This window comes from Seriola dumerili, unplaced genomic scaffold (genome assembly GCF_002260705.1).
Source record: "Seriola dumerili isolate Sdu_G_001 unplaced genomic scaffold, Sdu_1.0 BDQW01000018.1, whole genome shotgun sequence".
Taxonomy (NCBI): domain Eukaryota; kingdom Metazoa; phylum Chordata; class Actinopteri; order Carangiformes; family Carangidae; genus Seriola; species Seriola dumerili.
Window position 1 is genome coordinate 3,772,118 of NW_019174273.1, and position 20,000 is coordinate 3,792,117.

Below are 20,000 nucleotides of genomic sequence, written 5' to 3' on the forward strand. Positions count from 1 at the left end.
GGCCTAAACGCTGGGTGGAATTTACAATACAGAATAGAAGAGTGCTAATGGGTATGGGCCACACATACACACACATCAGAACAAGTCTTTGCAGTCACTTGTTAACCACAATGTGGGGACAAATGGGGATGGAGGGAGGAAAGTGGGTGAGGAGGACTTAGAAAAGGGCGAGATGACTTTTTGCATGACTTCTTCGTTAACCACAGGACTGAAGGGACCTCGCTTCGCCTCACACGGGGCACCAGTCCCACCAGACTCCACAGACACACACCCGCCATCTCGCCCATTAAGGCTGAGGGGAACCAGTGCGGTAAGCAGAACGCTGAAAAAGCTCCGGATGATCGGAGGCTCCATCGATCGTCAGATGGCTGTTTCCTGTCGGCGGCTTTTCGAAACTTCGCAGGAGGTTAAAGTCAGTGGGGAAGTGTAGCGAAACAACGAGGGCGACTAGAAAAACACTCGGGCGACATCATCCTTTAAAATCCAGCAATGCCGACATGCATGTCATACTTTTTTTTGTATGTTTGTGATTATATCTGCAAAGGACGATGTTTCAATATATGAACTAATATCGCCAAAAGTAACAAAAAGATATCAGATAAGAATGAGATGTTGATGGTTTCTCTTGAACACTAACCCAACTGCAAACCTAAACATAACCACTCACTTACCCTCACTACACACACACAGAAGGCTTGCCATTGACCGAAGTTGCTGGATTTGGTGAACACTGTGGTAATGTTTAGCTTTACTGTGGCCAAGCTGGTGGTTCCCCTCAAACTACCACACACACACTCACACCCACACACTGAATTAACTTATAGCAGAAACAATACTAATGCCAAAGATAAACAATAAGTCTATGGTCTTAACATCTGATTTCACACACTTGAGACTAGGATGAACTAGGATGAACTAGGATAAACTGATTTGTACCGAAGTTGGTGGAGTTATGGAACATGGACGAGTAACGAAAAAATTAAATTTTAGGGCAGATCCGGATCATTTATGATAAATTTAATTTTTTTCCCATGGAGTCTGGTGTATGTTTTTTGGTATTAGTCTGCGCTCTCTGACTGCCCCTCTACTAGGTTGATATTTTTGGATTACAGCAGCAAAAACATTATATTCTGAGGGGCTGAAATCTGAGGCTCTCCATGTCCATACCAGTCAGAGTTCTCTCCATCTTATGGTCTTGTCTTTCCTAGTGAACAGTAAGATGGTCAACGGCTTCCCTAGACACCTGGAAAGCCACATTAAAGATCAGTGGTGAGGACAGATGTTTAATGGGCAGAAAGACTGGATGATAATGAATCTCAAATTCAGGACTAAGAATAGAAAAAGCTTCAGAAACAAAGTTTAGATAAAGAACAACCAAAGCTCAGTAATGAAATCCATAAATTTCTCTAGAGAAGCATCAGTGTTTGAAACTGTGTGGGCTCAGTCTTAAACACACACTATCCAGAGAAATGAAAGGACCCTGATATTAAACACTGAAGCAATTAAACAGGCAGTTGGGAGGAAGTGAGCGAGGCAGCGGAGAGAGGGAGGAGATGGAGGAGGAGGGATGAAAAAGAGGAGAGGAAATGAAGGGATCTTTATTGGAGCTCCCTCTTCCTGCTGCAGCTGATGGATGAGGAAAGGGAGAGGGAGACACTGTAAAAAATGAGGTTCACTTTTTACTCCCAGAATGCACTAGAAAACATGATTTGGACAACTGTGACCCATAGTTTCATTTTAATTTTTCCTTCCTGCAGTAATTAAGGCGTAAGAAAAAGATGATGTCACAGGAAGTAGTAGAAAGAGGGAAAAGTGCTGTGTCTCAAATCAGTAGTACTCTGTGTTGGATTGGATGCACCATTTGAACAGTGTTGTATTTTTACGGAAATCTAAAGACTTATCTTTTCACTTTAGCTTTAGCTATTTCTACAGAAGTGGATTAGGGCCACAATTGTTTTGTTTTTTAAGAAAGACGTTTTTCTCAAAATTCCGAGTTTTTTGTTGAAATTCTGACTTTAATCTGAGAATTCTACAATTAAAGTCAGAATTCTAAAAAAAAATCAAAATTCACGTGTGGTCCTAATCTTCTTCCTTATGTTTCAGTGACTTTACCGCTTCAACAGCGTTTTTGTTCATGTTTCTGTTTTCACTGTTAAGCACCTTGTAATGCATGATTGTAGAATGCGTATCTATAAATAAAGTTTGATTTGATCTGATTCTATTAAAGTCTGAAGAAAAATGGTTTGAAAATCAGATAATACACTTTATTGTGTTGAATGAATAATACTGATATTTTTACTCATCAATCGACACTCAATAATCCACGATGTAAATCTTTTAAAAAGTAAACACTGAAATCTACTGAAATCACAGAAAGCAGAAGACCTCAGATACTCCGCGGTGGCTTCTCTGTGTCCACCTGAACTACATAGTATAGAAAGACACACCTGAGAACTTCACTGTCCCTGCTAAGAACTGGTTTTCTACCCCAGGTCTCTGAGGCTGGTGTGCTGTGTATTCTCGCTCATTGTGAATGATCCTGTATATTATGTAATATGATGATGATGATGTGACACATGTGATTAAGCTCTGAGTTGTCTCTGATAAACAGAACAAACAGAGGACGATGTGGGAACCTTAGATAAAAGCAGCAGCTGAGCGTCGACATCTTTTACAGTGGGAGGTGCAGAGATCAAACAGCTGAGCTGAGCTGTGTGATGTGTGGCCAGATCTCCACATGGGAGCCACTGTGTGTGTGTGTGTGTGTGTGTGTGTGTGTGTGTGTGTGTGTGTGTGTGTGTGTGTGTGTGTAGAAGAAAAAGACAGACAGACAGAAGATGAATCCATAGAAGGAATTCTGAGCTATTCCCAGGCTTCAAGACGAGAGCCAGAGATCACAGCTGGACAAATGACCCAACACATACACACGTACATGCACACGCATGCACATGCGCACACACACACACACACACACACACACACACACACACACACTGTTAAACTAATGGAAACATCACAACAAGACCAGTAGAAAGTATAAATATCTGTATTAAGTCCTTATGGGGCTCTGTATTATCAGTGTATCGGTGTGATTGTGTGTGTGTGTGTGTCTGTGTGTGTGTGTGTGTGTGGCTGAATCATAATGATCGTAGCAGACAGCTCCTCAGTCATGACTCTGGCATAAAAACCTGAGTCTTTAATAGTTTGACAGCAGGAGGTCACACACACACACACACACACACACACACACACACAGCACACCACACACACACACACACACACACACACACACACACACACACACACACACACACACACACACACACACACACACACACACACACACACACGACTACTAGTACAACTTTCCACTTTCCAGTGATTTTTTTTCCTGCAGCTGTTAGCAGGAAGGGAAACTTCCTTCCACAATAAGAGACATGTATAAAATAGCAGCTGCTGGTCACATGATCATGAGGTATAATGATCATATTCATGGTCCCCAGAGGATGAAGCCTAATAATGTTGGTGACCTCTGACCTTTCCTCGTGTGCTACATTTCCACTTTAGAGCAGACTGCTGTGAAATTTACTGAACACATTCCTGTTCCACAGAGGATGAATCCTCTCTGTTTTAGAAACCACACAAGCTTCCTGTAGTGACACCGTCACAATAAAACACCAGACTAGATCATTTAGATGAACACATTTTAATTTAATAACCTTTGACCTTCTGCGTCTCTATTACTGATAGTGTTCAGGCTGCTGTTCCCCAGAGCATGAATCCTCTCTGTTCTAGAAACACCGGGAACTTCCTGTAGTGACACTGTCACCACCTCCAGACAAGATCATTTCGATGAATACCTTCTGTGTCCTCATTACTGACACTGTTGAGGCTCCCAGCATGGGCCACACAGGTGGGGGAGTTTTTAAACTGGGACCACACCTGGATTGGTTAAGACTCTCCCCACAGACAGGTTAGAAAGACGAGTTTTTATCAAACATGGTAACAGAGCTGTGACGGGGTAACATTGTCTGTCAGCTCTACCCTCTGATTGTCTTCTTCTCCACAGCCAGGCAAATGCTTGGGGCCCCTCCAGGAGGAAAAGAGGGCCCCTAATGGCCCCTCACATTGGTACATTTTGCAATGACAACTATAAACCTCCTGGCATGTGCGGTGTTTAGGGAAAATTTACAGATTGTGGCATTTGCCAATAGGCTGCATGTGGAGGAGTTCTTTGATGGGCCTCTTTTATTTATCTTTATCTTTTATTTATGGAAGTTTATTAAAACAACATAAATGTAAAAAAATCTATATGTTTATATATGCTTTTCTTATTAATTTCTCATTCATTTTAAACATGTCTAACTTCACATTCTAGGAAAGTGGTCTCAGACCCTACTGTTAATAATATCAACATATATTGACAGACTTTGGGATGGATATTTATGTAACATATGTCTATATATTTGTATAGGCTAGATATATATGTCAATATATGAAATTGTTCCAATTTCTAATAGGTTTATTATAGAAGTTTTACTAATAAAAATGTATATTTCATATATGGAAATTCAGTATATGTACATATATTACATTTGCGTATGGGTAGGAGCGTTATGCTGGCCAAGGATTACGGGTATTGAAGTACTCATGCTAAACCATTAAGATCCCAGTCTTCAGAGATTTTAAAAGATGTTTAATATTTAGACTGTTTGTATTCAAATCTAAACTGAAACTGAATTCACTTTCTGAACTTGATGTTTCCCATAGGAACAACAAGTAGCTGCTGGAAGGAGCTGTGTTTCCTCCCTGTACTCAGCTGATGACAGGAGGCTCTGACCTGTTGAGAAACAGTGAACTGAAAGGAAGAAGGAGGAGTTTCTGGTAAAACAACACAGCTAATTTCTCATAAGTCTTCCATCCCTTTTTTTCCATCTGCCTCACTGACTTCCCAACATCAGCAGCAGCAGCACACTGGAAAATTCACGTCTGTTCTTCAAAGCTGTGACTGGACTCTGATACAGGACTCAGGTGCTCCGCTTCAGGACTGGTTGAACTGGTGTTTACCAATTCATTTTGAAAGAGCAATGACCAATGGAATAACTCTATCACTCAGTCACTTAGTCAGTCTGTTACTCGGATGGATGGATGGATGGATGGATGAATAGATAAATGGATGAATGGATGGATGATGGCTGGATGTAACCAAAGCTGTCAGGGAAATGTAATAACTATAACTATGGAGTATCATGAAGTACTTCGTAGTTGTACTTGACAGTATTTACTTTAAACACATCTACCCTTCCTCCTCTCCTTCCTCTCCTCTATCCTTGCCCCCTCTGTCCTTTTCTCCTCTCATGTTTGCTCCTTCTCCTTCCTTCCTGTTACCAGACAACTAAAATAACGATTTCTGTTCCTCTCCTGACACACACACACACACACACACACACACACACACACACACACACACACACACACACACACACACATACACACACACACCAAAGCCACAAGCCAAGCAGTTTTACAATATATAACCACAAAAGAGGCTGACTGGACTCTGTGTGTGTTTGTTAGTGTGTGTGTGTGTGTGTGTGTGTGTGTGTGTGTGGTTTACCAGCATGGCTTACCAACACACAGTAAATGCAAAACTGGATACCACAAAAACACACACACACACACTAATCCTCTCTCAGTCAAATCTCATGTATTTGCATTGAACTTCTTTTATGTCACATAATGGTGTACAAACAAAAGTGTTATTTCACACACACACATGCAGTGTGTGTGTGTGTGTGTGTGTGTGTGTGTGTGTGTGAGAAACACTTTTGCTTTGTGTGTGTGTGTTGAATGTGAGCCCTTGTCTTTCTAACGGTCGCTCTGTCACACGCATCCTCCTCGCTTCCTTCTTCCCTCACTATCTTCTCTGTCTGTTACAGAACACAAACATGCACACACACGCACACACACACACACACACACACACACACACACACACACACACACACACACACACACACGAATGTGTTGAAATAGCAAAACAGCCTCTGTTAGTTAAGCAGTTGGGTAAACTGCAGTTTGTGGTCAGAGCAGCCTTCATAATTTCTCTTTCTTTCTAATTAGTTACACACATTTCATCTTCATCATCTTCATCACAACTCAGAACTCACGGAAAAAAACACTTCACATCTCAGAATCAACGTTTGACTGACCTCCGACCTGTCTAAAATCTCACAAACACCTTACTGACGCAAAATCTAACTTTTGACTTTAATCTCAGAATTCTGACTTTAAATTCAGAAAACTAAAAATTTCATATGTGGCCTTAATCCTCCTCTGTACTATCAGAACTGATCAATTCATTCATTGATCTTTTTTTTTTTTTTAATTATTATTTTCATTATTTTTCATTTGAATATATTTGATTTATTTTCTTATTTATTATTTATCTATTGTATTTATTTTCTATTTCTCTTCTATTAGTTTCTACAAATGACAAATTTACTCATTTATCTTTTTAGAGCATATGTTTACACTAAGGTATCAGTTTATTAGGAACACCTGCTGCACGCCTGTAATAAATCCTCACTCATGATGTTATAATGTTGTAATGTAGTTTGTGCTGCTGTTGAACTGTGTTAAATTACGATTATGAGGTGAGTCCACACATCTGAAACGAACACTGATCATTATAAACTTCATAAATGGAAGTTTTATCACAGGACTGCAGCAGGTGTTCCTAATAAACTGACCACTGATGCATGTGATGCATATGTATATATGTGTATATACTGTTTATTTGTCCCATACTCATTTTACTCAGAATTTATCCAGAAAATAAAAATGAATGAATCTACTGATAATTTTAATCATTTTAATTTGACATTTCCTGTTTTAAGAAGAAGGGCTGATGTCACCTTGGTAACTTTAAATTAATTAAATGAATCAATTAAAAAGAAAATCAGCGATGGAAATATATGATATTTGTTATACTGGATCCTAGAGTCTGAGCCCAGAGACCAGACCAGATCAGGGTTCCAGCAAGACCAGTATGTGAGAGCACTGCTGGTCTGGATGGAGACTGGTGTGGTGACCCAGTGATGGATGTGAGAATATTCAAGTGCTCTTTCAGAGTCAGCATCACCTCTTTAAAATCAGCCTGAAGCAGACCTGCAGAGTTTCCTCTGCTCAACTTGGCGTACTCCTGATAACACACACTCACACTCACACTCACACACACACACAGTCGCAGCAGGTGTAGCCTCCAGATAACCAGAATCAGCTGCGGACAGGCCAACACAGGCGAACAATGTGGACAAGTGGAGAGAGGCTGATGGAGCGTGATGGGCTCAGACGTGATGGTGGTGTAAACTCAGAGCAGTTTGATATATGAAGAGAAGGAAGGAACAATACAGACACGCAAAAACAACATCAGAGATATATAGACTGGGAACGGAGGGATGGAGGGAGGCAGGAGGAAAGAGGTGGAGAAAAATAAAGGTTTTCCCAGACACTGATAACAATCAAATAATGATCAATAATATGATTTTCTTTTTCTCTCTTACATCCAGAACGTCTCCAGCTGAGGGTTTGTGCATAATGTCTTCATGACAACAGGAGACGACTGTAACTGTGACGACTGTGCCATCAATATGTGACGCTGTGTCATGTCTGCCATGAGATAATATGTGGATTTTAGTTTGGGGTGCGGTCATTGAACGCACCACTGATTTAATTAGTGGTGATCTTGACACATACATTTCAGTCTGTTGTATAAACTGAGCTCAGATCAGTTTATTTCAGCCTGTTCTATAAACTAAGCTCAGATCAGTCAGAGCAGAGCACATACACACACACACACACACACACACACACACACACACACACACGTACATGTGCACACTGAGCAGATTTGTAGGTGCAGCGGTGAGGACTGGACGAGAGTTAACCAATGACATAACCACCACCAACAACCAATAGGAAAGCAGGAGATGAGAACCAATCAGAGATGAGAGTCACACTGATTCTGACTACATATGATCTGATCAGCTTTACACAGCACTGATCTGATGTGAGACATACACAGTTACAGTCCTGCAGAGCAAGATAGGCACACACACAGACACACACACACACACAGTGACAGTTACGCAGCACAGATGCTAACATTCTGGCTCCATCACGTCTTCTTGATGCTTCTAATAACGATGCTAACATGCTAATGTTAAATGTGTTCTAAGTTTAATGTGTTAGCATGCTAACATTTGCTCCAAACATAAAGCGCAGCTGAGGCTGATAGGAAATCATTAGCAGGTGTTGGGTTTTAAACTAATTAAGATTCTGACCTGATGATGGCACTATTTGAAAGGTCAGAGGTCACCTGAATTAGCAGGGCCCACCATCCTTAGACCCACTAGCATGGTCATCATCACCAGCTTACATGATGATGAGGTTCAGGAGTGAAAGCATCAAGGTTTGAACATCTACAGCTCAATAGCAACTGCAGATAAAAACCATGTGACACGGGCAAAAGCTGAAGAACACAGAGGACAAGCAGCATTGGCCGGTGTGTTGTTTCCCAGCAGAGTCACAGTGTTAGAGGTGAGAGCTGCAGATGCTGTGAGTCTGTGCAAATGTGAACGGTGACGTCAGAGATGAGAACGCAGTCATGAATTAACAGGAAACACACACACACACACACATGTACATGTGCACACTGAGCAGATTTGTAGGTGCAGCGGTGAGGACTGGACGAGAGTTAACCAATGACATAACCACCACCAACAACCAATAGGAAAGCAGGAGATGAGAACCAATCAGAGATGAGAGTCACACTGATTCTGACTACATATGATCTGATCAGCTTTACACAGCACTGATCTGATGTGAGACATACACAGTTACAGTCCTGCAGAGCAAGATAGGCACACACACAGACACACACACACACACAGTGACAGTTACGCAGCACAGATGCTAACATTCTGGCTCCATCACGTCTTCTTGATGCTTCTAATAACGATGCTAACATGCTAATGTTAAATGTGTTCTAAGTTTAATGTGTTAGCATGCTAACATTTGCTCCAAACATAAAGCGCAGCTGAGGCTGATAGGAAATCATTAGCAGGTGTTTGGGTTTTAAACTAATTAAGATTCTGACCTGATGATGGCACTATTTGAAAGGTCAGAGGTCACCTGAATTAGCAGGGCCACGATCCTTAGACGCCACTAGCATGGTCATCATCACAGCTTACATGAATGATGAGGTTCAGGAGTGAAAGCATCAAGGTTTGAACATCTACAGCTCAATGCAGAACTGCAGATAAAAACCATGTGGACACGGCAAAGCTGAACACAGAGGACAAGCAGCATTGGCCGGTGTGTTGTTTTTCCCAGCAGAGTCACAGTGTTAGAGGGTGAGAGCTGCAGATGCTGTGAGTCTGTGCAAATGTGAACGGTGACGTCAGAGATGAGAAGCGCAGTCATGAATTAACAGGAAAACACACACACACACACATACAAACAAAACACACACACACTGGGATTTAGACACCACAGACACACACACACACACACACACACACACACACACATACACATACATACATGCAGCACGTCACAATATGTTCTTGAGAATTCCTGCAGCAGAAACGAACGCTGACATACAGGAAACACACTTTTTTTATACTGAACCCATTTCTGTTGTAATGATGTGAATTCAAAAGCTAAGACTGTTTGTTTAGTGTGATATTATTATTGAATTTAGACATATGGAGACTTTTATTTTCCTGTGTAACAGTGCATTAATATAAACAGTATATAAGTTGTTGGTATATGTGGTAACTGTATGCCTGATAAATGGATAGATAGATAGATAGATAGATAGATAGATAGATAGATAGATAGATAGATAGATAGATAGATAGATAGATAGATAGTAGGGATTGCTTCGATCATTGGGAAAATTTATCGATCAATTATCGATCCATTATTTATTTTTTATATTAAAAAATGCCTATGGCAGAAAATACTAAAGAAAATAAATCAATTAAATCTTTATTCCAAGAAGAAATTATAGTCCAACAACAACCCTCTTAAACAAGGCAGTTAAAGTTTAGTTGTTTACACGGCATTGCAATTTTTAAAAAGGAGCATTATTTTTTAGCTCGAAATGTTCCCACACCAATCTTCACCTTGCTCTCTGCACGTCTACCTGCAATGCCTACAGCAACCCACACTCCAGCAGCTGAGTATTTATTTTTCTCTGTTGAAGATTTAAATTGTGTCCTGGCTGGTTGCTGCTGGTTGGTATTGAAACCAACATAAACAACATAAATGTTGTATTAAATCTGCATTTGATCCATTTTAAAAAAGTTCTTCCTGCCTCGTTTCACCTGAAGAAGCAAGGGCCAGTTGCACAAAACACCTTAAGTTTTCTACTTAAGTATGACGCTTAAGGTTTAATTTTTCCTTAGCTGAAGGAGTTACTTAAGGTTGTCGCACAGAATCTCTTAAAAGGTTTTTTTTAGGAAAAACATGAAAGGCATTTGCAGCAATGAAAGAGATTTTATAGCAGTAAAATTCTACAGTTTCCATGGTGACTGTTTGATAGCTAGCATTAGTGCTTGTGATAGCAGTTAACATCTCACCTGTACTGTCTCACAAAGTTGGCCAGAAGAAGGAAATTGTCTACTGATCAAATCTATTGTGCAAAATCAATTCCTTGTCGTTGAGGGTCTCCACTGGGTTTTTTCTGTAGTTTGGTTGCTAAGGTCTTCTTTGCAATGGCTTAACTGACTGTAAGTGAATCCTTAAGTATAAGACTATGGCAAGGAGAAAACCTTAAATACTTATGTGACCATTTCAAGAAACCTTAACGAAAAGACTTGGGTGTTTTGTGCAACAATTTTTATTTTAAGAAAATTTTAAGTTGGACTTTAACGAAACTCCTAACTTAAGGTGCTTTGTGCAACTGGCCCCTGAAAAAAAACATCAACCTCCAAACCCTGCAGTTTGATTAATGACCATTAGAGTCTGGCTCCAACAGTGAGTCAATCCCCAAAGACTCCCATGTTAAAATATCCAACTTTACAGCAGAAATAAACATGTTTACTGCCTGGTACAAAAACAGTTTCAGTCTAATTTCCAAGACCAAGAAGCTAACTTACTCTTTCATGACAATTGTACTGTATTTTATTAAGGCTTAAAGTTATGTATAAAAGAGGGTGGGGCCTCTTTGTCAGACACTGCCAAGATGATGACTGCTCTGCAGAAACCTTTCAGCGATGTCACCAAGGCTATGTCCATCTTTTTTTACAGTCTGATGCTGAAAACACAGCATTCATGTTGAGTTAGCTTTAACTGCTAAATGCTCCTCTATGTTGAGAGAAGCTGATGAGACTGGACCAAAATAACGAGCTAAAAGAGACTAACAGAGGCTGTTAGCAAACAGATGCTAAATCCATGAGACACACAGCAGTATTATCATCCATGTGGAGTTAGCTTTAGCTGCTAAATGATCCTCTATGGGACGAGAATGGACCAAAATAATGAGCTAAAAGAGGCTAACAGAAGCTGTTAGCAAACAGATGCAACATCCATGAGACACATATCAGTATTATCATCCATGTGGAGTTACCTTCAGCTGCTAAATGATCCTTTATGGGATAAAACTGGACCAAAATAACAAGCTAAAAGAGGCTGTTAGCAACAGATACTACATCCATTAGAAACAAAGCAACATTAGCATTCATGAGGAGTTAGCTTCAACTGCAGCTTTCAATCGATACAAACAGACGAGTTACCAATGAGCTCAATGAACACAACCTGAAGCTTTGACACAAACACAACACGACTGTATTCAAATCCAATGCAAATCCTCCTCTTTGTCCTCGAAGTGACACGGACTGAAGCTCACATTCATCTGCCTCCACCTGTCTGACACACCTGTTCAGGTATAGTTCAGGTGATTGTCTCAGCAGTGGGGGACAATTAACCATGAAAAGCTGTTGATTCTGACTTTAAGTTTTCACTAACAGAGACAGAGACAGTGGTGGGAAAGTGAAGCAGACGTGTACAGTCATCCTCACAGCTGCTGGCTGATGAAGCAGGAAGGAATGTCTGTTTTCATCCTCCCTGTAGTCTCTCACATCAGCCCTGAGACCTGGAGCCTGCTGGTCCACAAGACCAGAGCCCTGGATCAGACAGAGACTGCTGGTACAGACTGTATCTGTATGGAACAGACTCTTATAGACCTCCTCAAAGGTGGGGAGTCACAACCGCTTCACTGGTTTTGGTGGTACACGATGCTGGTAGATATTAATAAATCATATTCATGTGCTTATGGTTAGCGCCTATATTGACAAAAGTTTGAACATTTACTCCAGAACACGTTCATTACCTTCTAACGGGCCCAAGCTCTAACCGGGCTGTATAAGATTAAATGTTCTTTGTTTCACATCATCATCAAGCTTGGTTGTGACACAGTTTGTAAAAAGAGGAGAAAGAGAAGAAAGATCTGAACCACAACTTCCAGTCAGGACTTTAAAAAAATAAAACTAGAGCGGAAACAGGATGAAGATCGCGGATTAGGATTCTACCCAAAAAGATATTCATATGATCTTTAGGCCTGAGGAACCTGGACACAGGTGTGAGGTGTGATGTCAGCAGCTTCAAGTGCTTTCATTAGAACCATGGTGGGATTATAAATAATAAATAGTCTAATATTATTATTAATAATAATAATAATAATAATAATAATAATAATAATAATAATAATAATAATTAAAGGTTCTTTTCTCATTTCAAAGTGAAATAATCTCTGGTTTGTTCTATGTTCAGGTCAAAAATCTGAAATTCTTCCAGATGTAATCCAACATCTTGATGGTTAAAACTGACAGAGGCTAAAGAAAAAGTCCCACAAGGTAATGGGAGAAACATAGAGCTGTAGAGTTTAGAGCTGTTTGATGAATGTGAATGAATGAACTGATCAATGAACACACTTAAATAAGATCTTCATCAACCGACAGAAGCATCAAACCAGCACGTGAACACACATGCACACGCGCGCACACACACACACACACACACACACACACACACACAAACAGAGAAACACACTCACCTCGTAAAAAAGCAGTGTGATAGGACGACAGAGACTCAAAGATGCTGTTGGATGCCATGAAAGATCTCCAGCCTTTCTTTTAATCTGCACACCCACACCCACACACACACACACACACACACACACACACACATACACACAAACACACAGAATGTAAGGTCAAGAAGAGATCCTCCAACATTCGTGACCAATCTCTAAACCACAAACCACATCTGTCTGTGTGGGACTGTGTGTGTGTGTGTGTGTGTGTGTGTGTGTGTGTGTGTGTGTGTGTCATATAGAGTTTACTCCTCCCTCAAACTCACAAATATCAGATAGGACAGTAACAAACAGGTAAAGGTGATGTGTCAGTGATTGTTGAAGATGTGAGATCACTGACCTCAGGTACATTTAATAAATAACATTATAAATAATAATATAACAAATGAATGCTGACTGTCAACTCTGAGTTTTGTCAATAAAGTTTGAACGCTTTGACTTCCACCTGGAAAGTGAAGGTTGAATACTTGTCTGCAGTGTGTAGAGTTAGCGTTTAATGCAATCTAATGTCTTAGATTTTCTAGTTATGCTCATAATTCCTGGCTTGTCTGTTTCTGATTGGTCGGCCGTTTCTCTAACAGCAGACCTGTGATCAGGTCTGAGATGGAGGCTGTGGTTCAGGTCTGGATCCTGGATAGATTCATGGCCCTAGACTGAGTCACAGTGTTTTTCTGTTGGATGCAGTTTAACTCCACATCAGTTGTGACTGAATATGTTTGAAACTGTGACCTCACTGCTCTGCTGTGGTCAAAACTTCACTTTGTGGTCAAAAGTTTTCTACTTATTTTCATCTTAATTTCTCCTTAGCTGAGGGATTTATTTCAGGGTGTTGCACAGAGAATCTTTTAAAAGGTTTCCCAAGTTAAGGAAAAAGTTGAAGCATTTGTAGAAGTGAAAGAGATTTTACAGCAATAAAATTCTCTTGTTTCCATGGAGACCGTTGATTTGCTGCCATGTTCATTTTCTGCATTTATCACATTAAACTCTGTTAAGACAGAGCCAGAAGTACGTTTAGTTTTTTTTTCCTTACTTTGGTTGCTAAGGGCTTTTAAGTGATTCCTTAAGTATAAGACTAAGACTCCTCTTTTGTTATATAGTGACTGCGTTATATGCTGGGACCCCCTCGAAAACAAGATGGTACATCTCAAGGGGTTTATCCTAATAAATAAAACTTAAGGTGTTTTGCACAACTGTTCTTATTTTTAAGGAAACCTAAACTTAGACAAAGGAAAATCTTAATTTAAGGTACCATTCCATCTCTAGTATCTACATATGTACACTATGTTGGAAAAAATTTAATTTGTACATATTTTTCTGTTAGCATTGTTAGTACGGTTTGCTCAGCTAATGAACATCTGTGTGGGAACTTTAAACAGAGTTTGTTATATCACTTCATTTTCAGTAGGCCTAGCCAGTGGTAAACCATCATTAGCATCGTTAGCAGCGTTAGTCATCTGTGAGTTAAGCACTTGAATCATGACAGTGTGGTCATTAAACACTGACTCCTTCCTCTATACAACGTGAATGAAAATAACATCTCCTTTTAATCAGCACTGTTAGCAAGCTAGGCTAACTAGCCTCTGCTTTCTGACTAGGCGCTTATTAGCCTAGCTTGCTAGCTTCCATTTTCCAGTTACAAACTCAGCATCCCAGTGGCTTCTTCTAAAACTTAAATGCTGCAAAGTAACAGACGTCATAAACTATCTGTGATGTGCTGCACCACAGAAGAAGACAATGCACTTCCTAGCAACACTTCCTCAGACGTCAGTCAGCTGTTGCCGTGGGAAACACCCACCCAGTGGTTAGAAATTCTGAAGTTTTGTTTGAGAATATGAATAACAGGAGATAATTTTTTCTTCAAACAAAGACAGAGAACTTTTCAGAAGCTAAGAGAGGTAGATGATGGTCTACAGTTGGTCCTGCTCATCATCTGTGAGACTGACAGGAGGCAGGAAGGAGTGAACGCATCATGAGGAGTATGAGGTGAAGGAGTTGGTGTGGTGCTCTTACCCTAGCCGAGGAGTCCCGGTCCTGGACAGAAAAATCCACGGAGTCCCGGTTGCTCTCCTCCTTTCGCTTTCTCTGGTGGTTTCTTCACTCACTCACAGCTCCTCTTCCGCCTGTTCTCTACTCATCTTCCTTTATCTCTCGGCACTGTGTGACTGCCTCCCTCTCTCTGGTCCGGGGTTTGTGGTTCTCCAAATCCCCCTGCTGATGACTCTTCTCTTCAGTTGACATCCAACGTCACCAGATCATCTAATCACCAGCCTACTAGTTTGGTTTCTATTAATCTGCCATTGTGGCTTTAGGGTATACGTGTGTGTGTGTGTCAGTGTGTGTGTGTGTGTGTGTGCGTGCGTGCGTGCGTGTGTGTGTGTGCACATGTGTGTATGTATGTGTGTGTGTGTGTGTTTGTGTGTGTGTGTGTGTGTGTACTAACCACCTGCCCTCTCAGCCAACAGTTCTCTGTGAGGAAGTAGCTGTGGTTAGAGCGAGTCAAACAGAGAGAGAGGGCGTTGTGGTGTGTGTTTCTAAGCGCCCATATGTGCATTTGTGGTTTGTGTCTGTAGCCGGGGTTAGAGCAAGAGAGGACGAGAGAGAGACTCACCTCACCTGCTCACTGCAGGTTCGAGACCAGTGACCTCCAGTGTGTGTGTGAGAGAGAGGATGAGTGTGACAAACTCTTGTGAGTTAACAACTTTATAAAACATTGAGCACACACTGATCCAGATCCTTTAAAACTGATTAAAGACCCACAGCTTTTCACTGATCTAATCAATTTACAATCAGTAATAAATCATCAATACTTATAAGTTGTGACCATTTCAGTTTCAGCCCCTTGAGAAGTTCAGTTAACCTGATGACCCCCACCCCCCGGAACCCACAACCCTCTGGGATGGCTTCATGGAAACTGTTTGGAAAAGGGCGGGGCTTTCCAAATAAAAATAAAATAAAATACTTGCAGGTGATTTGAAGAACCATCTGTCTGTCAAACAACAACAACAATCTGCCATGTTGATTCTTGTCATCTTTATCAGGAAAATTTGTGCATAAAAGTCACTGAAGTACTTCCTGTAGCTCCTCCCTCAGAGGATGCTGATTGGTCCAAACCAGCAAACAGTTTGGAGTCTGAGAAGATGGATCCTCACTTAGTAAGTTATTTCAATATTCAAAAAATGTAAGTTACAATCTTCCGTAAAGTCTGAGTTAAGGTTTCCCTAAAATAAAAACAGTTGCAAAAAAAAACTTTAAATGTTCTAATTAAGTTCTCCTTAAAATGTTAAGTATTTAAGCTTTCGCTTTATCTTAGTTTTATACTTAAGGAATCACTTAAAGTCAGTTATACCATTGCACAAAAGACCTTAGTGACCAAACTAAGTGAAAAAACTAGATGTCCCTCTGACTCTGTCTTAACATTACTCAGTTTATGGTGATAAATGAAGAAGAGTGTAATGGCAACAAATCAACAGCTTCGATGGAAACAGTAGAACTTTACTGCTTTAAAATCTCTTTCACTGCCGAAAATTCCTGTGTCATACTTAAGTAGAAAACCTAAGGTGTTTTGTACAACCGGCCCCTGTTTTCTGGCTCCATCAGGTTCAGTGAGACACACAATCCATTTCAGAGCTGAATCCACAGTCTACACTGTGTCTGGTCTTTGGCACATACTCAGTCATCAATGTTATTTTTACACATGAAAACTTAAAATCAGAGGTGAGTGATCTGGCCAAAAGACTATGTGACAATTTTTGGGGTAGATCTGCATCCTTTATCTGCTCTGGTTTTATTGTGAAAGTCCTGACTGGAATTTGTGATTCTTATCTTTCCGCCACTTTATAAACTGTGTCACAACCAATCACATTTTTTGTTTCATTCATTTTTGTTATTTACATAGCTGCTATATGTAAGTCCTTTAATTTTAAAGTTCATCTGCTGCCCTGGCTCATCCCACTTCCTGTTTCAGGACTGCAGCTGGTGACGGTGGTTTTGGTTCTGCTCAGGTGGAGAACTGGTTCATGTGGAACTACACCTTACTTACCGAGGACTGCTGTCTCCAGCTGTTAGCTGTTAGCGGGCTAGGCTAGTTGTTTAACAGCTAACATTAGCTGAGACTGAACTTTTAACATACAGCATCATATATATGTGTAGCCTATGTGTGTGTGTGTGTGTGTGTGTGTGTGTGTGTGTGTCTGCAATTACGATTTTAACACCTGCTTGTTAAGTATCTGTGATCATTCTTTCCAGTGGAGGGTTGATGGAGTGCAAACACACAAAACACACAAACACACACACACACACACACACACACACACACACACACACACACACACACACACACACACACACACACACACACAACAAACACGCCCACTGGCAACTTGATCCTGAAGGCCACACCTCTTTACACCCCAACACCTGCACTGACACACTTCTACTCCTCCTCAGCTCCACCTCTGCTGCCTCAACACACGCTCACACACACTCACACACACACATTCACACACACAAAGCCTGGACAGCTGCTGCCACACCTCAGCAGGTTTAGGTTTCTGACCCCCAAACTGAACGTGGTCCGGGTCCTCTTAAAGACGCCAACACAGGATTCTGACCTCACAGAAAGTGATGAAAATTTTTTTAATTAAGGGTTGAACCACAGACGTCTGGACCAGGTTTCCAACATCTTGACCCAGATCCCGCAGGATACTCCGAACTTCAGGACCGGGTTGGTGGACAGACTAGTAGATCTCCTGCTGTGTGTCCTGAGATAGCGCTGACCCCTCCCAGACACAACATGACCTCCAGCTGCGACTTCCTGGATCACGACGGGGTCAGACACTGACATAGGGCTGAGTCAGCCATCACAGTGAGGAGGGGATAGACCAGCAGAGAGACCAGCAGACAGACCTGAAGACAGACCAGCGGAGAGACCAGCAGACAGACCTGAAGACAGACCAGCAGAGAGACCAGTAGACCAGAAGATTGACCATCAGACTAGCAGAGAGACCTAAAGACCAGCAGACCAGAAGACAGATCAGCAGAGAGACCAGCAGACAGACCTGAAGACAGACCACCAGAGAGAAAAGAAGACAGACCTGAAGAGAGACCAGCATAGAGACCAGAAGACAGATCAGCAGAGAGAACAGAAGACAGACCAGCAGAGTGACCAGAAGACAGCAAAGAAATCAGTTTTTGCGTCAACCACTTTGGTCCAGACCGAAAGACTGACAGCTACTGTGCAGGTTGACAGACACAGAGCTAATAAATTCCCATCAGCCTCTGCTGTGCACTGTGTGTACTGCTAATCATCAAATGCTGACATGCTAAGATGCTAAACTACAACAGTGAACACGATAAACATTATATGTTTTTTAGCACGGTCATCGTGAGCATGTTCGCAGCCTTGTTAGCATCTAGATAAACTGCCTACACTGCTGTGTCTTAGTAGTAATAGATTATAGACTATATATTGATTATATAAATTATTGATTTGTTATCTATATCTAATTATAGATAGGTTTAAATGTGATATGAGATAGTAAAAGTAGTAATAAAAGAAATAAAGTATAGAAAAGGAGTTGGGTTTGTTCTTTTGTATCTGTAGGTCCAGTCTCATCATTTTCCCTCCTCTTTTACTCCCCCCTTCCTCCTCCCCCTACGTCCTCCTCTACACCCCACAGAGCTCCCACGACATCAAACCCCATCATGTCTAGACCCTGCTAACATGTGTGTGTGTGGGTATGTCGCTGTGTGTGTTCTTACCAGCTGCTAAAATACAACAGTTGAAGTGGCCTTTGAATTTATCAACAAACACACAGTGGATTTAAAGCAGCACGCTGGATACTGTCCAACGGCAGGCTTCCATTCAACTATAGAACAGACTGAAGGGTCCACATGAGCAGACTCTGAGTCATAATACTGGACTCCTCTAGAGTCCTGTTGGCTGCTCTGAGCTCAAGAAAGCTGAAGAATTTGACTCCTGAGCAGTTGGACGTTAGCTCACTCAGCTGTAGCAGCTTCAGAGCTAAGCTAACATATGTAACAGCAGTGACTGTGGCCTAAGGTCATCAGATATCTGAAATGAAAACTGGGGACATTTCCACTTCAGCCCTCAATTTATCATTAAAATGTCCAATGTTTTTACCTATGATTTCTCTTTATCTTAGTCTTATACTTAAAGAAACACTTAAGGTCAGTTAAACGGTTGCAAAAAAGACCTTAGTGACCAAACTAAAGGAAAAAAACGAAAGGTACCTCTGACTCCATCTTAACATGACTGAGTTTATGGTGTTAAATGAAGAACATGAACACATCACAAGAGGAGTGTTCCTATAGCAGCCAATCAGCAGTCTCCATGGAAGCAGTATAATTTTACTGCTGTAAAATCTCTTTCACTGCTGCGAATGCCTCAATTTTTTCCTTACCTAAGGAAACCTTTTAAGAGATTTTGTGCAACACCCTAAAGTAATCCTCCCAGCTAAGGAGAAATTAAACCATAAGTAGAAAGTTTTAGGTGTTTTGGCGCAGCCTCCCAGTGTGTGTTTTCTTCTAGGTTCATCCAGCATTAACTTATTTTGTCAGTATGTATAAAGTTGTATTTGTATGCTGACACTGCAGCATTGCGATAAACCCTCGTGGTGTAAAACAGGCTAATTGAAAAGGAGGAAGTAAAGTGGGGAATGTGAAGAGAGATGATGGGAATGAAGGAGGAGGAGGAGGAGGAGTAGGAGACATCCTCCTGCTCAAGCAGCTGTTCAGTTAGTGTGAGAAACTACTGGAAGCTCAGTTAGTCACTATCACTCGCACATAACTTGAAAACATTACTGATAACGTTCATGAT

At 41.0% G+C, this 20,000-nt stretch overlaps 1 protein-coding gene across 1 annotated transcript in view; it reads right to left on the reverse strand.

Annotated features, from left to right (window-relative positions):
• Window positions 1–15,231, reverse strand: part of LOC111232758 (runt-related transcription factor 1-like) — a 48,755-nt gene extending 33,524 nt beyond the window's left edge. The window contains exon 1 of the mRNA XM_022760424.1: window positions 15,173–15,231. The gene's annotated coding sequence lies outside the window, so the exon portion shown is untranslated. The remainder of the gene's footprint in view (window positions 1–15,172) is intronic.
• Window positions 15,232–20,000: the final 4,769 nt, after the last annotated feature.